The sequence below is a fragment of the Oncorhynchus clarkii genome, unplaced genomic scaffold, assembly GCF_045791955.1.
Source record: "Oncorhynchus clarkii lewisi isolate Uvic-CL-2024 unplaced genomic scaffold, UVic_Ocla_1.0 unplaced_contig_1596_pilon_pilon, whole genome shotgun sequence".
Lineage (NCBI taxonomy): Eukaryota > Metazoa > Chordata > Actinopteri > Salmoniformes > Salmonidae > Oncorhynchus > Oncorhynchus clarkii.
The window spans coordinates 184,584-197,628 of NW_027258033.1; the positions used below are offsets into that span (position 1 = coordinate 184,584).

The following is a 13,045-nucleotide window of genomic DNA, read 5'->3' on the forward strand; positions in this document are numbered from 1 at the left end:
GGCCAAACTGATCGGACGTTACAGATTTCCACACGGCTGCAGAAATTGTAGGCGAAGGGTTCAATTGTAATTGAAAAGAGCTTCTGCCAAACATGGATTGTGTGTGAGGGGTACAGAGATGTGGTAGTCATATAATAATCATGCTGTGGTCTACATTTTGTTCATCATCAAGCAGACCAGATCAGTAGAGATGGTGGAAGAGCCTGGTAGGCTGTTTAAAATGGAAGAATATCATTTACAGTGCCTTGCGAAAGTATTCAGCCCCCTTAAGTTAATACTTTGTAGCGCCACCTTTTGCTGCGATTACAGCTGTAAGTCGCTTGGGGTATGTCTCTATCAGTTTTGCACATCGAGAGACTGACATTTTTTCCCATTCCTCCTTGCAAAACAGCTTGAGCTCAGTGAGGTTGGATGGAGAGCATTTGTGAACAGCAGTTTTCAGTTCTTTCCACAGATTCTCGATTGGATTCAGGTCTGGACTTTGACTTGGCCATTCTAACACCTGGATATGTTTATTTTTGAACCATTCCATTGTAGATTTTGCTTTATGTTTTGGATCATTGTCTTGTTGGAAGACAAATCTCCGTCCCAGTCTCAGGTCTTTTGCAGACTCCATCAGGTTTTCTTCCAGAATGGTCCTGTATTTGGCTCCATCCATCTTCCCATCAATTTTAACCATCTTCCCTGTCCCTGCTGAAGAAAAGCAGGCCCAAACCATGATACTACCACCACCATGTTTGACAGTGGGGATGGTGTGTTCAGCTGTGTTGCTTTTACGCCAAACATAACGTTTTGCATTGTTGCCAAAAAGTTCAATTTTGGTTTCATCTGACCAGAGCACCTTCTTCCACATGTTTGGTGTGTCTCCCAGGTGGCTTGTGGCAAACTTTAAACGACACTTTTTATGGATATCTTTAAGAAATGGCTTTCTTCTTGCCACTCTTCCATAAAGGCCAGATTTGTGCAATATACGACTGATTGTTGTCCTATGGACAGAGTCTCCCATCTCAGCAGTCCTACAACTGTCACCTTATGTAACAGCTGATTTACTTAACTAAAGACACATCTCAATATGTGGTCCAGGTGCCTTAGTGTTCCTATAGAAACCTGTGTCCAAACTCAGCATTAAATAGCATCTAATCAGAATAGTGTACAGAGCTAAGTTATTACAGCTATTTAAATGTAATGTGTTTTTTAGTGTTTATTCTGTGTCATTAAAAAAATCACTGTTGTCTATTAGATCAATATCAGTGTGAACACATCTGATTGGACTAGATCCATGTTGAGGTGAGACACGTCTGATTGGACTAGATCCATGTTGAGGTGAGACACGTCTGATTGGACTAGATCCATGTTGAGGTGAGACATGTCTGATTGGACTAGATCCATGTTGAGGTGAGACACATCTGATTGGACTAGATCCATGTTGCGGTGAGACACGTCTGATTGGACTAGATCCATGTTGAGGTGAGACACGTCTGATTGGACTAGATCCATGTTGCGGTGAGACACATCTGATTGGACCAGATCCATGTTGAGGTGAGACACATCTGATTGGACTAGATCCATGTTGAGGTGAGACACATCTGATAGGACTAGATCCATGTTGTGGTGAGACACGTCTGATTGGACTAGATCCGTGTTGCGGTGAGACACATCTGATTGGACCAGATCCATTTTGAGGTGAGACACATCTGATTGGACTAGATCCATATTGAGGTGAGACACGTCTGATTGGATGGGAGAATGAGAGGGGGAGAAGAGGAGAATAGAGTGTCAAAAGAGGAGATGAGAGGGGGAGAAGAGGAGAGGAGAGGGGAGAAGAGGAGAGGGGAGAAGAGGAAAGGTGGAGAGGAGAGGGAAGAGAAGAGAGGGGAGGGAGAGGAGTAGAGAGGGGGAGAAGAGGAGTGGAGTGGAGGGAGAATGAGAGGGGGAGAAGAGGAGTGGAGTGGAGGGAGAATGAGAGGGGGAGAAGGAGATGAGAGGGGAAGAGGAGGGGAGAGGGGGAGAGGTGGAGAAGAGGAGAGTAGAGGGGAGAAGAGGAGAGGGGAGAAGAGGAGAATAGAGTGTCAAAAGAGGAGATGAGAGGGGGAGAAGAGGAGAGGAGAGGGGAGAAGAGGAGAGGGGAGAAGAGGAAAGGTGGAGAGGAGAGGGAAGAGAAGAGAGGGGAGGGAGAGGAGTAGAGAGGGGGAGAAGAGGAGTGGAGTGGAGGGAGAATGAGAGGGGGAGAAGAGGAGTGGAGTGGAGGGAGAATGAGAGGGGGAGAAGGAGATGAGAGGGGAAGAGGAGGGGAGAGGGGGAGAGGTGGAGAAGAGGAGAGTAGAGGGGAGAAGAGGAGAGGGGAGAAGAGGAGAGGTGCAGAAGAGGAGAGGGGAGAAGAGGAGAGGGAAGAAGAGAGAGGAAGGAGAGGGAGGAAAGGAGAAGAGAGGGGGAGCTGGGAGAGGGGGAGGAGTGTAGAGGATAGGAGAGCGGGGTGGAGAAGGGAGGGGCAGACGAGGAGAAGAGATTGTCAAAAGAGGAGAAGAAGTGGGGAAAGGGAGAAGATGAGAGGGGGAGAAGAGGATAGGAGAGGGTTGGAGAAGAGGGGAGAAGAGGAGAGGTGGAGAAGGGAGGAGAGGAGAAGAGAGGGGAGAAGTGGGGAAGGGGAGAAGATGAGAGGGGGAGAAGAGGAGAGGGTTGGAGAAGAGGAGAGGAGAGGAGAGGAGAAGAGAGGGGAGAAGTGGGTAAGGGGAGAAGATGAGAGGTGGAGAAGAGATGGGGGAAAGAGGAGAAGAGATGGGGGAGAGAGGAGAAGAGAGGGGGGAAAGAGGAGAAGAGATGGGGGAGAGAGGAGAAGAGATGGGGGAAGAAGAAAAGGGGAGAAGAAGGGTAGAGGTGGAGAAGAGGAGAGGGGAGAAGAGAGGAGAGAAAATAATAGGAGAGGGGGAGGGGAAGAGAAGAGAGGGGGAGGAGAGGAGAAGAGGAGAGGAGAAGAGATGGGGGAAAGAGGAGAAGAGAGGGAGAAGAGGGGAGAGGAGAAGAGATGGGGAAAGAGGAGAAGAGATGGGGGAGAGAGGAGAAGAGATGGGGGAGAGAGGAGAAGAGGAGAGGAGAAGAGATGGGGGAAAGAGGAGAGGAAGAGAGGGGGAGAAGAGGAGAAGAGTGGGGGTGAAGAGGAGAAGAGATGAAGAGAGGGGAGGAGAGGAGAAGAGATGGGGAGAAGAGAGGAGAAGAAGGGTAGAGGTGGAGAAGAGGAGAAGAGAACGGAGAGGGGAAGAGAGGGTGAGGGGGAGGAAAGCGGGGTGGAGAAGGGAGGGGCAGAAGAGAGGGAGAAGAGGAGAAGAGTGGGGGAGAAGATAAGTAAGAGGAGAGGACAGGGGGAGAAGAGGAGAAAAGACAGGGAGAAGAGGGGGAGAAGAGTAGAATAGTGGGGGTGAAGAGGAGAGGAAAGGGGGAGGAGAAGAGAGAAGAGAGGGGGGGAAGAGATGAGAATAGAGGGAGAAGAGAGTGGGAGGTGAAGAGTGGGTGGAGAGGAGTAGACGAGAGGGGCAGAAGAGGAGAAGAGAAGAGTTGGGGGATAATGAAATTAGACCGTATGAGTTGGAAAGGTGGCATCCGATGACGTTGTCATGTTGAAAGTCACTGAGCGCTTCATTAAGGCCATTCTACTGACAATGTTTGTCTATGGAGATTGCATGGCTGAGTGATTGATTTTATACATCTGGCAGGAAGGGGTGTGGCTGAAATAGAATCCACTCATTTGAAGGGGTGTCCACATACTTTTGTATATATGGTGTATGTACACATGGGTGTTGTTGCACCATACCAACGATAAGCCTGTCTTCCCCATCACATCATGAAAGGTCATGTTGATGTTCATTTAACCTCTGTCTCTCTCTTCCTCTGACTCCTCCCTTTCTCCTTTGTTTCTCTCTATCTCTCTGTCTCTTTCTCTCTCTTTCTCCTCTGTCTCTCTCTTTCTCCTCAGATCTCCAGGCTCAAAGCGTCAGTCCACCAGGTAGGTAGAGTATAAATCTACAGTGATTATAGCAGTTCAATATTAGTCAACTTTATTATCCCACATGGAGAAATTCATGTGTCCATACAAACCATTCTAAACCCCAATAACAAGTAGTGTTTTATGGAACTACTAATACTTGTCAACCACAAAGCATCACTGCTGTTAGAATAACAGAATCACTGTCATCATCTGTCCTCACCACTGTGTTTTCCTCTCTGCTGTTTACAGCTGAACTCTCAGTCAGACTGGTGAATGGGACCACTTCCTGTTCTGGGACAGTGGAAGCCTTCTACAGAGGAGAGTGGTTGGGTCTATGTTTTAGGTGGTGGAGAATGATGAGAGAGATTAAGGTTGTGTGTAGAGAGCTGGACTGTGGGAATCCTGTAGCTGAATCTAGAGGACCTCTGCTTGAAGATGGAAGAGGAGGAGTCACACTATATAGGTGTAGTGGAGATGAGAATTCTATTAGACAGTGTAACATCATAGAAGTACCTGGTGTCTGTTATGGTGAATATTATCATCATGTGATCTGTTCAGGTAAGAGACTGGTCATATTGAGAGATTTATTTATACATTATACAATATTACCATGTATCATGTTTTATGTGTTTTTATTTCATTTAAATACAGGGAGAGATGTCAGATGTATTTAAACATTATATTTGTGTTTGTCATATTGGTTTATGGGAGATGTTCATGGGCAGATCATTGTAGTTCAGATGGTACTGAAGTGAAGCTGCCTGATGGATGTCCAGCTGTTTATTTTCTATAAAGTGAAGTGAACTTATTCCTGTCTCCTGCCTGCATTATTCCCAACCCTATCATGAGTGACTAAGAACCCATTTCTACCTCTTACAGTATCAAACATAGCAAACTACAATCTTTTATCCAACATATTTGTGTTTAGTCCTTGACAGTGTCATCAACAAAACTGATTGAATGTTCAACCAACTCTTTTTCTCCAGAGTCTGTGCGGCTTGTGGATGGAGCTGGTCTCTGCTCTGGGAGAGTGGAGGTGAAGTCCAATCAGTCCTGGGCCTCAGTGTGTGAAGCTGACTTTGACCGGCAGGATGCAGAGGTAGTCTGTGTGGAGTTTGGCTGTGGGTCTCCTGCAGCTCTACAGGGGGGGCTCTATGGAGAAGGTGAGGGTCAGACCTGGGATAAAGAGTTCCAGTGTAAAGGCAATGAGTCCCTTCTCCTGGACTGTGACACCTCAGACAGAAAAAACAACACCTGCCTACCTGGTAATGCTGTTGGACTCACCTGCTCAGGTAAGAAACAGTTTGTCACTCAATCAACATTGTTTCTCACCTGGAGTGAAGAATATGAGAGACAATATAGGTGTGTTTTAGTGAGAAAATAGTAAGATTACTGTCTCTCTCTTTTCTTTTCTCAGAGCCTGATGATGTGAGGCTGGTGGGAGGAGACAGTCGCTGTGCTGGTGGAGTGGAGTGGTACGACCAGGGAGAGTGGAGGACTGTGGGAGCTGATGACTGGGGCAGGACCAGGATGTTTTTATCTGCAGTAGTGTGTAGACAGATGGGTTGTGGCTCCGCTGTTTCAGCACTACCAGGAAACACCACTGGAGGGATTGGAGTTGTCTGTGATAGGGATGAATCTGCACTGAGGGAATGTTCCAGAAGTTATGATCTCCTTCCTGGATTCACAGTGATCTGCTCAGGTAATAACAACATATTATAATTATATTCAACTGATTTCCTTCATTCATACAACTTCCTCTGCACCTCTCATGATGACTGTTTAGCTTGTAAATCTGCTTTACTAAATAGATCACTCAGTCAAGTAGGAATCAAATACAACTTACATATCCCAGAATGCTTTTGTGTTTGAGTGTTATCTCAGTGAACGTCTCTACTCACTACCACTGTCACATGTCATGTTGTTGTCATATCTAAATGAGGAAAGTAGTTGAGGAGCTACGTTTTCTTTTTCTCTCCTCTTGTTCCAGATGTCCTGCTTCAGCCTGATATCAACATATGTTGTCTCAGTGACTGTAGGCCCACTACTCATGTTGCCCTGTGAGGGAGGGTGGCTGGCACTGTTACATGCTGATGTTATTGTCATATCTATAGGAAACTAGTTGAAGAGGTTTTTCTTGTTCTCTTTTATTGTTACAGATCTCCTGGTCCAGCCTGATATCTTCCTGACTGACTCAATGGGAGGGGTCTCCAGGGGCCACCAGGGGCCCGAGATGTTCAGGGGCTACAACTTCACCATCACCTGCTCCACTCAGCCACAGTACCCAGGAGGCTCCTTCCTCCTCACGTTCACCGGCTCCAACAGAACCCATACCCAGCCAGCTGTCAATCACTCTGCTGCCTTCCTCTTCCCTGCTGTAGATGACTCCCACCAAGGGAACTACAGCTGTGTTTATGAGAATTATGTTTTCTCTCATAACTTCTCCTCTGAGAGTGAGCTCCTCTCCCTCACCATCACAGGTAACTGAACATGAACCAGACTTCTCACAGATCTATGTGATGATGATCAGTCCCCTCATCAAAGGTGTTTCTGTTTGCAGCCTCTCCTCTGCCAGCCTTCATCATCAGACACGTTGTAGTGCTGCTGATCCTACTGACATCCATCACCACCATCTACCTGTACTACAAGGTAAAGACATTTACTCAGACGTTACAAGTCATTTAAACTAGAGGGAGAGGGTGAGGGGGAGGGGGAGAGTGGGAGGGAGAGAGATACTAGAGAGTAAATGTCTGACTGTTGGTGCTGTGTCTCCCTAGCCCACCAGGAGGCAGAAGAGAGTGAACAGGGTGAGTAGCATGGATCTTTATGTCAATGCCATGGAGATGGTCTCTCTGAGCTCCAGAGCTGAAGCTGGACCGGGAGAGGAGAGAGCAGCCCAGGGGACGGAGTAGGAGTAGAATGAATCTGACCCTACATGCTGATCTTAGGTCAGTTTTGTGTTTTAAATTGATGGTCAGCAGTGGACTGGTGTTTAAAATGTGGTGACAAACCTGAAGTGGTTCTAATTTTAATAACAAGTTCAGAATTAGTTTCTCTTTCTAGAACCTTGGAAGAAATCTAAAAGGAGTGACTGCAACCACCATTATTCATTTAGTTTGGTTTTTACCACCAGAGAAACATGGGGTTCTGGGTAACATGGGGTTTGGGGTAACATGGGGTTTGGGGTAACATGGGGTTTTGTTAATATGGAGTTTGGGGTAACATGGGGTTTTGGGTAACATGGAGTTTTGGATAACATGGGGTTCTGGGTAACATGGGTTTTGGTAAATGGGTTTTTTGGGTAACATGGGGTTTTGGGTAACATGGGGTTTGGTAACATGGGGTTTTGGGGTAACATGGGTTTTTGGGTAACATGGGGTTCTGGGTAACATGGGGTTTGGGGTAACATGGGGTTTGGGGTAACATGGGGTTCTGGGTAACATGGGGTTTGGGTAACATGGGATTTGGGGTAACATGGGATTTGGGGTAACATGGGATTTGGGGTAACATGGGATTTGGGGTAACATAGAGTTTGGTGTAACATGGAGTTTGGGATAACATGGGGTTTTGGGTAACATGGGTTTTGGTAAATGGGTTTTTTGGGTAACATGGGGTTTGGGTAACATGGGTAACATGGGGTTTGGGTAACATGGGGTTTGGTAACATGGGGTTTTGGGGTAACATGGGTTTTTGGGTAACATGGGGTTATGGGTAACATGGGGTTATGGGTAACATGGGGTTCTGGGTAACATGGGGTTCTGGGTAACATGGGATTTGGGGTAACATGGGATTTGGGGTAACATGGGATTTGGGGTAACATGGGGTTCTTGGTAACATGGGGTTTTGGTAAATGTTTTTTGGGGGTAACATGGGGTTTGGGTAACATGGGTAACATGGGGTTTGGGTAACATGGGGTTTGGTAACATGGGGTTTTGGGGTAACATGGGATTTGGGGTAACATGGGTTATGGGTAACATGGGCTTTTGGGTAACATGGGGTTTGGGGAAACATGGGGTTTGGGGTAACATGGGGTTATAGGTAACATGGGGTTATGGGGTAACATGGAGTTTGGTGTAACATGGAGTTTTGGGTAACATGGGGTTTGGGTAACATGGGGTTTGGTAACATGGGGTTTTGGGGTAACATGGGGTTTGGGGTAACATGGGGTTTGGGGTAACATGGGGTTTGGGGTAACATGGGGTTGGGGTAACATGGGGTTTTGGGTAACATGGGGTTTGGGGTAACTTGGGGGTTGGGGTAACTTGGGGTTTGGGGTAACATGGGGTTTGGGGTAACATGTGGTTTGGTAACATGGGGTTTTGGGTAACATGGGGTTTGGTAACATGGGGTTTTGGGGTAACATGGGTTTTTGGGTAACATGGGGTTTTGGGTAACATGGGGTTTGGGGTAACATGGGGTTATGGGTAACATGGGGTTCTGGGTAACATGGGGTTCTGGGTAACATGGGTTTTGGGGTAACATGGGATTTGGGGTAACATGGGATTTGGGGTAACATGGGATTTGGTGTAACATGGGTTTCTGGGTAACATGGGGTTTTGGTAAATGTTTTTTTGGGGTAACATGGGGTTTGGGTAACATGGGGTTTGGGTAACATGGGGTTTGGTAACATGGGGTTTTGGGGTAACATGGGGTATGGGGTAACATGGGGTTATGGGTAACATGGGGTTTTGGGTAACATGGGGTTTGGGGAAACATGGGGTTTGGGGTAACATGGGGTTCTAGGTAACATGGGGTTATGGGGTAACATGGAGTTTGGTGTAACATGGAGTTTTGGGTAACATGGGGTTTGGGTAACATGGGGTTTGGTAACATGGGGTTTTAGGGTAACATGGGGTTTGGGGTAACATGGGGTTTGGGGTAACATGGGGTTGGGGTAACATGGGGTTTGGTAAATTGTTTTTTTGGGTAACATGGGAAACATGGGGTTTGGGTAACATGGGGTTTGGTAACATGGGGTTTTGGGGTAACATGGGGTTTGGGGTAACATGGGGTTTGGGGTAACATGGGGTTGGGGTAACATGGGGTTTTGGGTAACATGGGGTTTGGGGTAACTTGGGGTTTGGGGTAACTTGGGGCTTGGGGTAACATGGGGTTTGGGTAACAGGGGGTTTTGTTAACATGGGAATTTGGTAACATGGGATTTTGGTAACAATCGGTTTTTAATTATTTTAAGAGAGCAGCTCAATTACGTCTGTTTCATGTTCCAGTATTGCTTCTTATCTTTCTTTTTTTGTCTTATTTAGTGTCTCTTAGATTCTTTATCTTATTTAGTGTCTCAGATTCTTTATCTTATTTAGTGTCTCTTAGATTCTTTATCTTATTTAGTGTCTCTTAGATTCTTTATCCTATTTAGTGTCTCTTAGATTCTTTATCTTATTTAGTGTCTCTTAGATTCTTTATCTTATTTAGTGTCTCTTAGATTCTTTATCTTATTTAGTGTCTCTTACATTCTTTATCTTATTTAGTGTCTCTTAGATTCTTTATCTTATTTAGTGTCTCTTAGATTCTTTATCTTATTTAGTGTCTCTTAGATTCTTTATCTTATTTAGTGTCTCTTAGATTCTTTATCTTATTTAGTGTCTTAGATTCTTTATCTTATTTAGTGTCTCTTAGATTCTTTATCTTATTTAGTGTCTCTTAGATTCTTTATCTTATTTAGTGTCTCTTAGATTCTTTATCTTATTTAGTGTCTCTTAGATTCTTTATCTTATTTAGTGTCTTAGATTCTTTGTCTTATTTAGTGTCTCTTAGATTCTTTATCTTATTTAGTGTCTCTTAGATTCTTTGTCTTATTTAGTGTCTCTTAGATTCTTTATCTTATTTAGTGTCTCTTAGATTCTTTATCTTGAAGTGTCTCCATTATTAGTCCAGGTATTATTATAATCATCTGTTCATTCTTTGTATTTTGAAACATTTTTTAATAAAGGGGTTTGTTGTTGTTGTTTACCTCTCATGATGTTATTGATTATAAACGTTATGATATTGATTATGATGTAGATTAGTGTTATGTTGTTAGTAGTATAGAGATAATGTTGTTGATTATAAATGTTATGATATTGATTATGATGTAGATTAGTGTTCTGTTGTTAGTAGTATAGTAGTATATAGATGATTATAAATGTTATTATATTATGATGTAGATTATTGTTATGATGTTGCTCTCTAAACTGCCATGTAATCAACTGAATGCTTTTAATAAAATTACAGGCTGTTAGTCTTGTGTGATTCCCCTCTTGGACAGACTACAACATACAGTATGAATTAACTGAGATCAGTCTTGTGTGATTTAATTATTAGACAGACTACAACATACAGTATGAATTAACTGAGATCAGTCTGTGTGATTCCCCTCTTGGACAGACTACAACATACAGTATGAATTAACTGAGATCAGTCTTGTGTGATTTAATTATTAGACAGACTACAACATACAGTATGAATTAACTGAGATCAGTCTGTGTGATTCCCCTCTTGGACAGACTACAACATACAGTATGAATTAACTGGTCATACATTTGGCAGGAGGATAGGAAGTGCATCTCAGTTTCCACCTCATTTTGTGGGCTGTGGGCACATAGCCTGTCTTCTCTGGAGAGCCAGGTACTGACCTGTATATAGTCCTGCTGTTGTTATTTTACTGCTGCTCTTTAATTACTTGTTACTTTCATTTCTTATTCTTATCCATATTTCTATAAACTGCATTGTTAGTTAGGGGCTCGTAACTATTTGATTTGAGGTCTGCCTACGGTGGCCTTTCTCAATAGCAAGGCTATGCTCACTGAGTCTGTACATAGTCAAAGCTGTCTTTAAGTTGGGGTCAGTCACAGTGGTCAGGTATTCTGCCACTGTGTTCTCTCTGTTTAGGGTCAGTCACAGTGGTCAGGTATTCTGCCACTGTGTACTCTCTGTTCAGGGTCAGTCACAGTGGTCAGGTATTCTGCCACTGTGTACTCTCTGTTTAGGGTCAGTCACAGTGGTCAGGTATTCTGCCACTGTGTTCTCTCTGTTTAGGGTCAGTCACAGTGGTCAGGTATTCTGCCACTGTGTACTCTCTGTTCTAGTTTGCTCTTTTCTTTTGGTTGATTCTTTCCAGGAGTGTCAAGTAATTATCTTTTTGTTTTCTCATGATTGGTTGGGTCTAATATGTTTGCTATCCTGGGGATCTGTGGGGTCTGTTTGTGAACAGAGCACCAGGTCCAGCTTGCTTAGGGGACTCTTCTGTCTCTCTGTGTCTCTCTCGCTCCTTCTGTCTCTCTTATTGTCTGTCTGTCTCTCTCACACACACAGATGAGGGGCTAATAATAACACCTGATAATTCAAACATTGAGAAACTACAAACAAACAGGACGAGAGAAGAGAAGACATCAATGTAGTTATTTATCCACCATAGACTATGATGTATTGTTGTCCTGGTGTGTAGTTATTTATCCTCCATAGACTATGATGTATTGTTGTCCTGGTGTGTAGTTATTTATCCTCCACATAGACTATGATGTATTGTTGTACTGGTGTGTAGTTATTTATCCTCCATAGACTATGATGTATTGTTGTGTGTGTGTGTGTGTGAGAGTGTAAATGCAGAACCAACTACTCCTGTCTGATCAGGGTCCAGCAGTCACCAACCCTGGAGAGATACAGTCACCCACCAACCCTGGAGAGATACAGTCACCCACCAACCCTGGAGAGATACAGTCACCCACCAACCCTGGAGAGATACAGTCACCCTGGAGAGATAGTCACCCACCAACCCTGGAGAGATACAGTCACCCTGGAGAGATAGTCACCCACCAACCCTGGAGAGATACAGTCACTCTGGAGAGATACAGTCACCCTGGAGAGATACAGTCACTCTGGAGAGATACAGTCACTCTGGAGAGATACAGTCACCCTGGAGAGATACAGTCACCCACCAACCCTGGAGAGATACAGGCTTTGCAGGATGTTGTTCCAGACCACCACTGAAACACCTGAAGTCAAATTGTCTCATCATAAAGGATTTGATGATATATTGACTGATAGGTATTTGTTGTAGTGGTACCTGGCTGGGGAAACCTGGTCTTCTCCATTACAATGTTTTTACACTTAATGAGGAGTAGTGAATGAGTGCACACTTCAGGAAGCAGTAAATACTTTTGGGACGCACCCCTGGCCCAGGCCGGAGGATCTCCAAATTGACCACTTGGCAAAGGGAGCCTATTAATTCTGTGACGCTCTCTTCTGGAATATTAACTGGCGTTTGTCGCCCCCTGGTGGAAATAACCTATTATTGATCTCCTCTGTATATTTTTGTGCAGTTTGTACCTCGCAGCACACCGTACAAATATGAGGTTAAACTCCTATATTACTGTTCTGCTGGCAACACAACAGTAGATTATTTTATTCTAAATAAGAGTCCCCCTGCAAAGACAAACTCAACTTTGAGAAGATCTATTATATAGATATCTAGCACTATTGTTGGATTAGCAGTGTTTATATAGTACAGACACCTAGCACTATTGTTGGATTAGCAGTGTTTATATAGTACAGACACCTAGCACTATTGTTGGATTAGCAGTGTTTATATAGTACAGATACCTAGCACTATTGTTGGATTAGCAGTGTTTATATAGTACAGACACATAGCACTATTGTTGTATTAGCAGTGTTTATATAGTACAGGCACCTAGCACTATTGTTGGATTAGCAGTGTTTATATAGTACAGACATCTACACTATTGTTGGATTAGCAGTGTTTATATAGTACAGACACCTAGCACTATTGTTGTATTAGTAGTGTTTATATAGTTCAGGCACCTGGTGGAACCAACTTCACATCGCCCCCCAGAAGAAAGGCACACGGACACCCACACTTCAGGTTGACTCAGTTTTTATCTGCAGTAAAAGTTAACAAACAGTGATGACAGGCATTGACAGGACAGTCACAGCCACACGTTCACTGGTTAGGTAGGACACAAGATATATATTAGATAGGAACAACAGTAGTGATACATGGTTAGGTAGGACACAAGATATCTGTTAGATAGGAACAACAATAGTGACACATGG

The 13,045-nt window shown here is 44.2% G+C and overlaps 1 pseudogene; it reads left to right on the top strand.

Annotated features, from left to right (window-relative positions):
- The first annotated feature begins 2,651 nt into the window (after positions 1-2,651).
- On the top strand, positions 2,652-6,902 carry LOC139394603 (CD5 antigen-like; annotated as a pseudogene).
- Positions 6,903-13,045: the final 6,143 nt, after the last annotated feature.